At 35.1% G+C, this 15,228-nt stretch overlaps 1 protein-coding gene across 4 annotated transcripts in view; it reads left to right on the top strand.

Annotated features, from left to right (window-relative positions):
* Positions 1-15,228, top strand: part of ZNF609 (zinc finger protein 609) — a 177,975-nt gene that overhangs the window by 41,163 nt on the left and 121,584 nt on the right. The gene's annotated exons all lie outside the window — the stretch shown is intronic.

Raw genomic sequence — 15,228 nt, 5'->3', positions numbered from 1 at the left:
TTTTCTCATACAAATTTTTAAAAACTAAGATATTCACATTTCCTTTTTTAAAGTGTACAATTCAGTGGTTTTGTAGTATAGTCACAGAATTGTGCAACTATCACTATTATTTAATTCCACAATATTTTCATTCCCCCGAAAAGAAACCTTTGGACCCATTAGCAGTCACATACCTCCCCCACCCCCACCCCCACCACTATCACGGTTCTTTTCTCTCAGGCCCTGCCAACCACTAATCTGCTTTCTCTCTCTATGAATTTGCTTATTGTGCACATTTCATATAAACGGAATCATACAGTATGTGACCTTTTTGTGTCTGACTCTTTTCACTCACCATAGTATTTTAAAGATTCATCCATGCTATAGCACGTATCAGCACATAATTCCTTTTTATGGCTGAATAATAGTCCATTACAGAGATATGCCACATTTGTTTATCCATTCCTTATTGTTAGACGTTTGAGTTGTTTCCACTTTTTGGCAAGTATGAATAGTGTTGCTATAAACATTCATGTACAAATTTTTGTGTGAGTATGCATTTGGTTCTCTTGGGAATATACCTAAGAGTGTAATTGCTGGGTCATATGATAGCTTGATGTTTAACTTTTAGAGGAACTACCATTTTCCTGGAATTGCAGCACTATTTCACATTCTCACCAGAAATGTACAAAGATTCTAATTTCTCCATATCCTCGTCGACACTTGTTATTGTCCATTTTTTGATAATAGCCATCCTAGGTATCTCATTATAGTTTTGATTTGCATTTCACTAATGACTAATGATTCAGAGCATCTTTTCATGTGCTTATTGGCTATGTGCATATCTTCTTTGGAGATCTATCGATTCAGATTCTTTGCCCATATTTTAATTGGGTTGTTTGCCTTTTTGTTATTGAGTTATAAGAGTCTTTACATATTTTTGGATACTGGTCTCTTAACAGATATGTGATTGTCAAATATTTTTTCTCATTCGTATGGCTTGTCTTATCAATTTCTCGATAGTGTCCTTCAAAGCACAAAGGTTTTAAATTTTTATGAAGTCTAATTTATCTATTTTTTTTTTCTTTAGTTGTCTTTAAAATAATATTCCATGCTAACTTGCTACAATTTTTTGGGGATTTGAAGATTTTGAATTTCCTATTCAAGCACACATACCCCTGGAGAGAGGTAATGCCTTGTGCAATTATCAACAGCTATCCAGTGGGAATTAGTTGTTTACCAGTTGCTCTCTAACCTGAGAAAGACCTTAATAGGATGAAACTGGGGAGGAAAGAAAGGGAAAAGGAAGAGACCTGAGCACGTAGTATCATGGAGAACAAAATTGGTATTTTCCATTTGCCTCAGAATTACTGCCTCTTTTCCTAATTTGTACTGTATATCACACTACCTGATACACACGAGCTACATTTGGTAGCCTTGGCTCTGCTATAGAGCCATAGGATTAGATCATGTAAAATTGAGTCATTTCTGTTACTTGAAGATCTTAATTAGTTAGGTTATTTAGCATTTTGTGATATTATGGATACAGTTTCAGACTCACTCTTGTATAGACAGTTAATAGCTTTATATTGAGTTTGAGAGAGAATATTTTAGACCTGGTCTTTAATTTTGGCCAGCTGTCTTGTAAATGAATGTCAGCCATCAGCTACCCTATGAACTGCCCAGAGGATTGTTGAGCACAAGATAAGATGATAAACTTGAAAGCACTGAAAAGGCTACACAAATACAAAATGGATTATTCCAGACATTAATACATGACTTTGGAAAACACAATTTCCTGGATTTCAGTTTCCTTATCTCTGAAATGAAAGACTTGGAAAAAATTATTCCCAAGGCCCTTGTCAGTTCTAAAGTTCTTTTTTTTTTTTTTAATTAATTAATTTTTTTATGGTGACATTGGTTAATGAAATCCAGTAAGTTTCAGCTGTACATTTTAACAGTAAGGCATATATATATATTTACACTGTGTGTTCCCCTCCCATAGTTAGATTTCTTTCTGTCACCACAGATTTGTCCCCTTACCCTGTCTACACTCCCCACCCCACCCCCCACCTCTGGTAACCACTAGTCTATAGTCCATGTCCATGAGTCTCTGTTTGTCCTGTTCATTTGTTGCTTTTAGGTTTATATCCCACATATGTGATATCATGTGATTTTCAACCTTTTCTGTTTGGATTATTTCGCTTAGCATGATTATTTCGAGGTCCATCAATCAGTTCTAAAATTCTGAGAGACTTTATTCTCTCTCTCCTTACGGGTGTTCCTCGCTGCCACGCAGTCTCAACACACCAGCCATAGTTATTCTTTTAAAACTTATTCAGTCATTATCACTCCTTTCCTCAGAACCCTCCATTGGCCCTCCATTTCATTCACAGAAAAAGCCAGTGGCCTCTAAGGCCCTACTTGATCTGTGGTCCTCCCTGCCATACTTTTGTGGCCTGTCTGATCTCCTGTTTCCCCCTCTCTCACTCCTCTCCGGCCATACTGGACTCTGCTTTTCCTTGATCATCTCAGCCTGCTCCTCTTGCCTTGGGGCTCTTAAACGGAAAATTCCAGCTTCTAGAATTCTCTTTTCACAGGTAACAGCACTGTCAACTCTCTCATTTCCAAGTTTTTACTGAAACGTCACCCTACTTGAAGTTTACAACTGCCTCTGCACCACCCACTTCACTCCTTTACTCTGCCCCATCGTTTTTTCTCAAAGTACTAATCTCCTCATCTCCTTCTAATTTACTAAGTGTGTACTCAATTATTATGTTTATCGTTATTGCCTGACTCTATCTGCTAGAATATAATCTCTATCAGCAAAGAGATTTTTTTTTGTTTGGTTTGTTAACCCTTGTTTCCCAAGCACCTTTAGTAGTACCTGGCCCATTAAATTTTTGTTGAAACATGTGGATGGGCTGTGCAGTGTGGTGAACACTAATCTCATTTTTAGCTAATATGAGCCTCGGTCGACTCATTTATGAAATACTGGTTTTGATCTCTTTTGTGTTAGAGGTTTTCCTCAGATACCTGGTATTCCTTGGTTGCCTGCCCATGTTTTAAATATCTTTGAGATGGGGTAATGAAAGATTGATTGGAAGCCCTGAGTGCATCAGCAGGGCACATTTATGGTAAACTCCACAGTGAGATGCCTAAGTTGGTCAACCTTAGATGTCAGTATCTTTTAGGTCTTTCCTCAGAGGTTTATTAGATTCCTTAAAAAACCCTCTTCTAATTCTCCTGGATGACAAGGACTGACTGCCAGCTTCCTTCATGCCAAGTGAAAAAAAGAGGACTTGGGGCCTCAGCCTTCAACATCCATTATGCTAAGTGAAAAAAAAGAGGACTTGGGGCCTCAGCCTTCAACATCCATTATGCTTAAGTCCACAGTTAATCTCTTTATTTTAGGTATAGTCTTCATGACCTTTCCTATGCCTGGAGCACCCTAGACTGGAGATCCTCTATTCGACCCTCTCCAGAGAATAAACCTGTAGTCTCTTGAGTTGGGGAGGGTATCCTAGTGAGAAAAGGCATTAAGGATATAACTGCTTCTTGAACAGTTTTCAGTCTTATTCATACTGAATGAATCACCAGCCTCTCCACCTTGAGCTATCTGGTGCTACCAGTTTCTGAGCTCTTTTAGCTTAGTTACCTTTCTTTTATTTGTTTTCTAGATTCTAAAATGTTACTGTTGTCTCTTTCCCTTCCTTGTGGGTTTAAATCTTTTAGAAAATCATTTATTGTAGTTTCAGTGTGGTTTTGTCTATATTATTTCTTACAGCTGTTTTCTTGTCTGTCATTTGTCTGTACCTTGTTTTTAATTGACATTTTTATTGAGATAATTGCAGAGTCACATGCAGTTGTAAGAAATAATACAAAGATTCCTTTTTATACTTTCCCCCAATAGTAACATTTTACAAAACTAGTATATCACAATGAGGATATTGACATTGATACAATCCACCAGTCTTATTCAGATTTGCCATTTTACTGTCAATGAGTATTATTATGCGTGCGTGCATGTGTGTGTGTGTGTGTGTGTGTGTGTGTGCATGTAACTCTACAATCTTATCACATATGTAGTTTTGTCTATTCACCACCATGGTCAAGATTCTGAACAATTCCATCACTGCAGGGATCCCTGGTGTTGTCCTTTTACACCATAGCCACCTCCCTCTTTGTACACCACCCCCCATGGATCCCAGGCAACTACTAATCTGTTATCCATTTCTAAAATTTTGTCATATAAAAAATGTTACATAAATGGAATCGCACAGTACATAACCTTTTAGAATTACCTTTTTTCAATCAGCGGAATTCTCTGGAGATTCACTCAGGTTGTGGCGTTTATCAATAGTTCATTCCTTTTTATTGCTGAGTTCCTACGGCATGAGTGTATATGTGCCACAGTTTGTTAAACCAATCACCTGTTTGAGGCTATTATGAAAAAAATGGCTATGAACATTCATATACAGGTTTTTTTGAAAACATGTAAGTTTTCATTTCTCTGGAATAAATGCCCAAGAGTGTAATTACTGGGTCATATGGTAATTGTGTGTTTAGTGTTTAAGAAACTGCCAAATTATTTTTCAGAATGGCTGTACCATTTTACATTCCTACCAGCAGTGCATGAGAGATCCATTTTCTTTGAATCCATGGCAGTATTTAGGGTTATTATTTTTTATTTTAGCCATTCTGATAGGTGAGTAGTTGTGGTTTTAATTTGCATTTCCCTAATGACTAACAATGTTGAAGATATTTTCATGTACTTATTTGTCATCTGTATAACCTCTTTAGTGAAATGTCTCTGAATGTCTTTTGCCCATTTTTTAATTCTTTACTGTTGTTTTTTGAGTTCTTTATATATTCTAGATCCAGTTCTTTATGATATATATGGTTGCAAATATTTTCTCCTAATACGTAGCTTATCTTTTCATACTCTTCATATGAGTTTCATCCTCTTCACAGAACAAACGTTTTTAGTTTTGGTAAGGTCCAATTATCAATTTTTCCTTTTATAGATTGTATTTTTGCTGTCAAGCCCCAAGAACTCTTTGCCTAGCCCTAGATCCTGAAGATTTTCTCCTATGTTTCTTTTAAAAGTTTTATAGTTTTATATATGTTGTACACTTCAGTTTATGATCCATTTTGAGCTAACTTTTATAGAAGATGTGAAGATTAGATTGAGGTGCATTTTTTGTATGTATGCCTATGTTTGTACAGTTGTTCCGGCACCATTTGTTGAAAAGGCTGTCCTTTCTCCATTGAATTGTTTTTGCGCCTTTGTCAAAAATCATTGGAGCGAACTCTTATATGTCTGTTTCTTGGTTCTCTGCTCTGTTCCATTGATCTATGTGTCAACCTTCTGCCAATACCACATTGTCTGATTACTGTAGCTATTTAATCAGCTTTAATATAGGGTAGAGTGATTCTTCCCACTTTATTTTTTTGGGTCAAGATTGTTTTAGTTATTCTTAGGCCAATGCCTTTCCATATAAATTTTAGAATTAGCTTACCTATATCTACAAGAAAACCTTGCTAGAATTTTGATAGGAATTTCACTATGGGGAAAATGGACATTTTTTTTTTAAAGTTAATTTTTGTGTTTTTAGTCTTACAGAAATTTCTATTTAATGAAACCTGCTGGTCTGTTTTCATGACTTCTGAATTTTATGTGTAACCTAAAAAGAATATCCTTATTCCAAGATTATAAAAATATTAACCTGTATTTTTGTTTACTCTAAGTATTTTGGTTTTGAATTTAGTTTTTTAAAACCATTTGATATTTATTTTGGTGTGCTGTAAGAATCTAACATTCTGTTTTAAACACCCACTTGGAGAACCAGTTGTCTTTACATCATTTACTGAAAATTATTCATAGTTTTTCATTGATTCGAGATGCCATCTTAACATAATCTAAATTGTCATATATATTTGGGTGTCTTGTTGGGCTTTCTTGTCAGTCCAGCCATCTATTATATCATATCATACTTTTAATGATAAGTATGGGCCTGTGAAATATCGTAATGTCTATGAGGAGTCATACCTGATAGTTAAGAGCTTATTAACTCAGGGGTTAGACTAGTTGAATGCTAGCCCCATCATTTATCAGCTAGATGACTTAGTGTGAGTTATGTAAATTCTCTAGACCTCAGTATCATCTGTAAAATGAGGATTATTTTAAATACGTTTTACATTTTTTTATTATTACCTAATTATTACATACATTCTAGGGTTATTGTGAGAATTAAATGCATTAATATATCTAAAGCTCTTTTAATGGTATGTAACATAGTAAGTGCCATGTTAGGCTATTGTAACAGGACAAAATTGTCCTCATGTTCCTATTTTCTATACTAGCTCTAAAAATGTTTTATTATATTCTTCCCAAAGTAAAATTCGGCTATCGATTGGAATGACGTTGACTTTGTATATTTAATTTGAGAGAGAAATGATCTTTATAACGTAATAGACTATTGCATTACCTTTATATAATATTGGTTTATCACCTAAGAGCATAGTGTATTTCTTCATTTACTCAAGTTTCGGGTCTGGGCTTAATAGATGGTGAGATTGTTTTCTGTTCTCATTTAATCCAAAACACAAAAAGAAATATTGGGACTTATGTAAGCTTCACAAATATAACATTATTGGCTTGTTTTTTTTCCCCCTAGAATAACAGCAATAGAAAAACTTGTCGTAGACCACATCATTAGATGTTGTATGGATGTCTGCACCTCTGTTGGTGGTTTAAGCAGGTCTTCTCAGTGCTATCTCACATTTCTTCACCCTAAAGTGCATGAGTATTTGAGTAAATAAAGAAGAAGAAAACTCAAGGAATAATAACCTTTGGAATGGTAATAATAAAATCCAAAATATATGTGAATATATATGAGAATATTGAATGAGTATATTTAAATGAAATACACATAAGTAATTAGTACTTTGAATTTGGCCATTGGGATTATCCTATGGAGAGCCCCTCAGATCCTTGCTGTAAGAGAGAATCCCTGTGTACTCAGTTTTTTCAATCACTATCCTGTTTCCTCTCCTCAGTCTTTCTTACCATCTGCCCACAAACTCTACGTAGATTTTTTTGTATTTCAGATTGTTCATTTTTAAAGGAGAAACTACTTTTAGTTGTATACAAATGAACTGCCTGAAACCCTATCCCCAGTCTGCATATATCAGTTAACTGCTTCAAGAAAATAGCAAGAAGGGTAGAAGACTCTGATTCCAAGGAAGGCTATAGGAGATTCATATACATGTGTACTTAGACATGATTGTTCCCATTTTCCTGATTTTTCTCCCAGAATTGTTTAGGTTTGCTAGGTGGTTGTATTTACACTAGGAAGGGGTAAAAAGAACAGCTGTGTATTTTGACTAAGAGATGTTGAGCTGAAAGACAGATCAGTGGTAGAGATGCCAATCAAAGTACAGCAATATATACTATTTCAATATTTATGTATGTCTTAAGTTTTTAATAACATTCAGGAAGTATAATAATATATAAGTAAATAAGCAAAGGTAATAATTACTAATTACATAGAATAATATGTACTTTTAAACAACATTTTATTATACATGCAAAAAGTACACTACTTATAAACTTACAGCTCAGTGAATTTTCATAATTTGAACACACTCATGTAACCAGCACCCAGATCAAGAAACATTACTAAATAAAAAAAAGAAAGAAAGAAACAACATTACTAACCTCTGGAAACTTTCCTTGTGCTATCTTGTAGTCACAAGCCCTCTGAGGCTAACCACTATGCTGACTCCTAACAGTATACATTAGTTTTGCCTGTTTTTAATTTTTATATAAATGGAGAGTCATACACTTTTGAACCCATGAGAGTCATACACATAATTGTATACATTTGAAATTTGTTCACTGTCATTGCCCTATGGTAGTTCATTATGAGACGATATTGTGAGACTACATACCACAATTTATTTAACCATTCTACTGTTGATTAATATTTGAGCATTCATACTTTTGCAGATCACCTCTTACCCATTTTTTTTTTTAACATTGTAGGGGCTCTGGACATTTTCTGAAATATACTGATGAGGAAATCTGAGAATTTTTATCAGTTCTCTGCTTCCGAAATTCCATAATATATACTTTTTAATTTAAAAATTTATCTGTCTGCATATTTTCCAAACTCATTACCTCAGTTTTTGCTGTATAACAAGCACTCCAATTTAATGGTTTAAAACAACCACTATTTACTTAGCTTTTTTTAAAAATTATTCTAAGGGTTAGCAGTTTAGGCTGGATTTTGTTACATGGTTCTAATAATCTGTGCCCAACTTGGCTTACCTTGGTTGAGACCTTCTCCATGTGGTTTTGCATGCTCTAGCAGGCCGTATTAAGGATTATTCACATGATCGTCTTCTTCCCCAAGAGGAAGTGGGGTGTGTGTGTGCCAATCTTCTTGAAGCTCAGGCAGAGAACTAGCAATACTCTTCTTCCTCCACTTTCTGTAGGTCAAAGCAAGTCACAAAGCCAGCACAGGTTCAAGTAGCAAAGAAATAGAATTTCATCATTTGATGAGAGAATTGCAAGTAGGTGGATTCAGGGAGAGGAAGAAATTGTGACTTTTTTTTTTTTTTTTTTTTTTTTGGTAATCTACCATACCTATATTTTGCATTTACTTTTAGGAAAATAAATCCCAGTGATCCAATTTGACTGACATCTCCTTTTTTGTTTTTGATATATATTCATGTAAACTTTTCTTTTCACCTCTGTTTTAGAACAGTGTTTGGAGTGATAAATCGAACTAAGGCTGTCTTAGGGTAGAGTTGTATTTTAATTTTATTTGTTCTTTTTCCTCTCACTACCTTTTTTTCTGTGCTATTCATTCTTATCATTCCACATGCTTAAGAATACCTCTTCAACAAAACCTTTTCTGACTTTGTGCCATTCCACCCCATGCCTACCCTGGCATCTTTCCTTTAAACTCTTCATGGCAGTATTTAGCATCCATAACATTTTATTACATTCAGTTGTTCTCATGTCTGTTTCCTGTTTATTAGACTCAGCTTCTGTGCGTATCCCCAGTGTCTGCCATGCAGATCTTTTAAAATGATGGATGAATTGTGAGAGAGCTGCTAGAATTTTTTCTTTACCAAATCTAGCTTGCCTATTTTAGTACAGAATTGTTTATTCCTATGCTTCGATTTGGATATATAACTGCTGCTACTTTGACTAGATGACAGTTAGTGTTTAGATTTGTTACTCAGAAAGGTTAAATATCACCATCCATATGTACGAATAATTGCTATTACTTCTTTTTGTACTACTCATGTTATTTTGATTAAACATATTTTTTTCTCCTGAGATACTATGTTTTTATTTACAATGTAATATTTTACATAGATATGCCTTTAATTCTTTGGAGGATGGAATAATTCAATTCATATAGCAGACATTTTGTCTTTTTTTTTGCTTTCAAATTTCCTGAAAGCTATCAATAATTTTTTTTTTAAGAGGCAAAGAGAGTTTACTGGTTTAACTCTCTTTTTTTAGCCTTTAAAAAACTGTTTGATCTGTGATTATACTTTTGAAACTTATACTCCCTAAAATATCTTGATAACCAGTAATCTGTCCATCAGCTATTCTAAACCTCACAAAGCATATTGGAGCTTTCTCTCACTTTATTTTGTAAATATATTTTCATAATTGACTTTGTCCCAATAACAGTAAAGCTTAATTAAGACCTGTTCTTCTACAACAGATATTGCGAATGAGTATCCTTCTTTGCTTCCGTGATTATTTTGCAGACTTTATTGTGGCACTGATTTGTCTTACTCTGTTGTAATTTATTTTACATCTGATTCCTTCCCCTCCCCAGACTCCCCCATCTCCATCTGTGAGCTATTTGATATAGACAGGGATTCTTATTTATCTCTGCATCTCCAGTGTCTATCGTGTAATTGTGCTCTATAATTTTTTTTTTGAAGATTTAATGAATTATTTTCTTTAAATGCTCTTTGGAAAGAATTGAGAGAAGAATTAAGATTTTCTTTAGCTCAGAGTTATCATGGACATTAAATATTGTGCAGCTAGCCTGCCGTGTTTGCTTCGTTTGAAAAGACTTTTGTTTTAGGATCTAGTAGTCTCCAACAGTTCACTAGCTCTAGCCTGAAGCTACTGGTATGCCTTTTTTTGGGGGGGTGGGGATAGACTTTAGTTTTTAGAACAGTTTTAGATTTACAGAAAAATTGAGACAAGTTCCCATATATTCCATACCCATATTCCACTGTTATAACATCTTATGGTACATTTGTTATTATTACTGAATTGGTATTAAGATGTTATTTTAAAGTTATCCATACTTTATTCAGATTTTCTCAGTTTTTGCCAAATGCCCTTTTTCTGTTTCAGGATCCCATCCAGGAGACATTTCGTTTAGTTATCATGTCTCCTCAAACTCTTCTTGACCTTGACAGTTTTTCAGATTTTCCTTGGTTTCGATGACCTTAATTGACACTTGTGAGGCATAGTGGTCAGATATTTTGTAGGATGCCCTTCAACTGGTGTTTATCTGATGTTTCCCTCAGGATTAGACTGGAGTTAACAGATTTTAGGAAGAAGAACCACAGAGTTAAAGTAACATTTTCACCCCATTACATTAAAGGTACATACTGTTTACATGATTTATCACCGTTGATATTGAACTTGATCACCTGACTAAGATAGTGTTGGTCAGGTTTTTATACTGTCAAGTTACTTTTTTCTCCCCTTTCTGAAAATACTGTACTGTATAGAGGGAGTTCACCATGTGTAGCCCACACCTAAGGAGTGAGGAGTCAAGTGCTCTCTCCTCCTTGAGGATAGTATCCACATAATTATTTGGAATTCTTCTGCATGGATGATTCTGCTCTGCTTTCTAATAACTCAATTTATGATGGTAGAGGAAGATGGAAAGCTGTGGGGTATTGGACAAAACTCCCCAGCGCGAAGGATCTTGGTCCCCAGGTTTTTGTTTCTGTAGATAAAGCCATGTCAGGTGCTCTAAGTAAACACTGTTGGGCTGTGATTCATTGGTCTAGATTGTTTTTGTTTCTCCACCTTTTGCTGCGTAGACTTCCTTTGAAAATGATGTTAGTGAGCCTCTGAAAAACACTAAGAGCTTTGTCCATGTACCCGTGTCCAAAAAAAAGTACCTACGGCTCTGATGGTTTATGAATAGTCAGCTTCAGTCTTAAGGAAGGAGGAGGAGGTTTTATGACTACATACAGCCACATTGCACATTGAAAGAAAATATTTGTTATACTGCTTTCGGAGCCAAAGAGCAAGACCCACTGGAGTAAATAAAAGAAATAAAAGAAGGTATATCTTCACTTTTTCTTAGATGTTTATATCTGATATATGACTATAATAAATATTTTACTAGTTACAGTCTATTAGTTTAGATCAGTGATTCTGACTGTAGCCCCCAGATCAGCAGAAGCAGCATCAGCATCATATGGAAATCTGTTGGAAATGCAGGTTTCTATCTCTATTCCAGACCTACCATCTCAGAAACTCTGGGAGTATGAGGCCTAGCAATCTGTCTGTCTGAAAAATCTCCTGCTTCTCCCATGATGATTCCGATACATTCTAAAGTTTGAGTGTCTGATTTGGTTTATTGATTGTGCACGGTAACCTGGATGTAAGTTCTTATTGCATATTGCATTTCCTACAAAGTAGCCTTTGCTTTTCATGCACGGCCATGAAAAATCTTTCCTCTTTTAATCAGTGTTGGACTCCTAAGAGGTTAGTACATATTCTCCTCCTTGAAGATCGTATTTGCTGAACTGGTATATCCAGAACAGAGTTTGACAAACCACAGACTGCAGACCAAATCAGGGCCACCTCCTGTTTTTTACAGTCCATGAGCTAAGAGTGGCGTTAACCCTTTTTAAAAAAAGGTTTTATTGAGATATAATTCATGTACCATAAATTTCACCCATTTAAAGCATTGCAATTCCATGGTTTTTAGTATATTCAGAGTTGAATGGTTCGCCAATATCTATTTTCAGAACATTTTATCACCCCCAAAAGAACCTTATATACTATAGTAATCAGCTCCTCCTTTTCCCAAATACTGCTCCCCCTACCACCCACACACACGTATACACCATGGTAGCCCAAGGTAATCACTAATCTACTTTCTGTCTCTATAAATTTTTCTACTATGGACATTTCATGTGAATGGAATTATATGAAATTTTTTGTGACTAGCTTCTTCTACTTAGCATAATGTTTTTAAGGGTCATGCATATTGTAGCATGATTTAATACTTCATTCCTTTTTATTCCCAAATAATATTCCATCATATGGATATATACCACATTTTATGTATTTGTTAGTTGATGGATGTTTGGGCCAATTTTTACATTTTTAAATGGGTTAAAAAAAACGTGAAAATTATCTGGAATTAAAATTTTATTGTCCATAAATAAAATTTTGTTGAAACACAGCCACGCTCATTCTTTTATGTGTCATCTATGGCTGTTTTCATATTATAGTGGCAGAGTTGAGTAGTGACAAACTGTACAGCCTTCAGAGCCTAAAATATTTACTATTTGGCCCTTTGCAGAAAAGGTTTGTGGACCCCTGATCTTAAACAGTGTTTCTCAGTCTTTTTCTTCATTAATGTTTCCTAAGGAGACTTTTTAGACATTTCCCCCTAATTGCCTCCCTTTCATGAAATTTTAATACCAGATGTATGTTGTATATCTCTGTACTGTTGGCCTTTGGTGGAACCCAAACTGTCATACTATCTTAGGGGTTTTGTTGCCCCCTCGGGTAGTATCGCCCTCACTGGGAATACATACTCTAGAGTCGTGTTCTGGGGAGGTTCATCTCCTTCCCTATTACATTAGGCGGTTTAAAAAAAAAAATTCAGCTGGATTAGATTTCCCTCAGAAATTTCTAGTGTTGAGGTGTTCAGAAAGTATGTTGGGAGCTGCTGTTAGACCTTTAAGCTATTTGACAGTCAGCATATGACTGTAAAATATTATCATCTTGGCATTTAAAGATTTTGGGAAATTTTGGTGACTTCACCAAAATATTTCAGGCTTTTGCTTTAGGTCATACACTGGTTTATCGTAGAGTTTATTTAGTAAATTCGGCTTATAGGCAGAGGCTAGAGAGTTTAATTTAAACAAATTTTGTCTGAACAGTGAGGATTTTTATTGCCCCTGGTTTATGATGCTAGCTAGTTCTCTGCATCTATCCTATGCTTTATAATACATTAGAGAAAAGATTCTTTTCTCTCATTTTCCCCATCCTCATCTTCTCTTATTCCCTAGAGCATCTGTTCTTAGAGAAGTAGGAATAGCCAGGACTTTGAGGATTTAAAGGCTGGAGAGAGGAAACATTGGTCAAAAGTGACTCTAATTTAAAGTAATGGAACACTAATACAACTTTTTGTCAGTTTTTGGTGGCCTTGTGTTTAGTAATCAGGAATAGGCCATTAATCGTGATGAAAACAGATCATTTTTTTAAATATAGATGAAAAATTCAAGTCTAGCAGCAAAACAAAGTCCATGTTAGTTCCCTTCCTCTTCTCCACCAAATAAAAATATATGGAAAAAGGGAAAAGAGTTGCATTTCCCTTGAAGGAGGGTAATTGGCAGAGTAAAACATTGCAAATGAATTACACTGGGAATATAACCAATTTTATGGAAAGAGGATTGTTATCCAGGTGCAATCTCTTCTCTTTGCTCTTGCCTTTTGAGTCCTACTGTTTATGGAACTGAGACTTTTCTTCTCTTCAGTTTGGGTCCTTTTGTGATAATTGAGTCCAGAACCTATTCCTCAGTATTAATTAATTAGCTATATTGTGTGAAAGTAGGGAAGCTTAGAAAACTGTCTAAAACCAATCTTTAAACTTGCCTTACAATATTTGTACGCCTCTTGGACAAAGTTAAAAATATAATTTTGCTTAAATTTAATAGACTTGTTTTATAAGTAGTTATTGTGAGAGAAGCAGAAATGACAACCTCTTCCAGGTTCAACTATGAGATTTAAACCATTTTTTCTGAAATTTTCTTTCTGACTTGAGATTTCTTTGTTATTTTCTCCCATCATCAAATGGAGCTTCAGCCCTTCAGTACTGAAGTAGAATTTAAATATCATCAACTTTCAAGGTTCTGTGCATTGTAGTCCAGTACTCATTATATTTTAATCAGCATGTCTAAAATGGTTCTTATCTTTCTACTAAACCTGATTATCTATTGATATTTCATATCTTAATGTTGCTTAATGCAACATCCACTCAATTGCTGAAGCTGGACTCTCCCTTTTCATTTATTCTAAAAGTTCCAAGTCCTGTGAATGATTCCTCTTAAAAATATTCTCTCTTCCTCTCCATCCCCACTTCTCTGGTTGGACTTTATCACTTATTACTTGCATCATCCCAGTTACTTCCCTGCTTCTGATATAGCATCTCTCCAGACCATTTTCTACTTTGCTGCCAGATCGTCTTTCTAAAAGACTCTTACTTAAAATCTTTTAATTATTTCCTGTAACATACTGGATTAAATTTCATTTTCTTCATTTTAAGACACACAGACCTTATATGTCTCACCCCAGTCTGCTTTTTCTAGCTTCATCTTCTGCCACTTCTTTATTTCACCCACACCAAAGTACTTGCAGTTCCCTAGACATGCCATGGGGTTTCATACTTTCTATTATTTCATATCATGCTTTTGTATGTATTTTTTCCCTGCTTACAACACCTTTCCCTGCTGTTTCTGATCAGAAATCAATAGAAGTTTTACTTTGGGAAGCCGCTGTTTCCCAAGACCTCACGTATTTGTGTCATAGCATTTATCACACCACACTGTATGATCTGATTCCCTCTTTTCCACCTAGACTGTAAGATCATTTTGAGGGCAGGAGTTGTGTCATTTTTATCTTAGGCTCTACATTACTTAACACAGGGCCTGGTTCCAAGTAACTGCTCCATAGATGCTATTGACTGAATCTCATTTATGTTAAGAAGAAAGAAATTTAAGTGGAGCAGATTTTCACCTTGAGCTCTGAACCTATTTATTCCAAGTAATATTCATTAGACCTAAAGTCCAACAAAATCAAAGAATTTGAAAGGATTTCGGGGCCTGTTTGAATATAATTTGATGTGCTTTGTATTCACTGGTTTTTAATATCCAGATTCATCCAAAATGTAATTAAGGTAATTTTTGTTAACCAGGTAAATGATGCTGAGGTGAAAAGTTCTT

The sequence above is a fragment of the Pteropus medius genome, unplaced genomic scaffold, assembly GCF_902729225.1.
Source record: "Pteropus medius unplaced genomic scaffold, Ma_sr-lr_union100, whole genome shotgun sequence".
NCBI lineage: Eukaryota > Metazoa > Chordata > Mammalia > Chiroptera > Pteropodidae > Pteropus > Pteropus medius.
The sequence above is the reverse complement of the archived record's forward strand: the minus strand, read 5'-3'. Positions and strand labels throughout refer to the sequence as shown.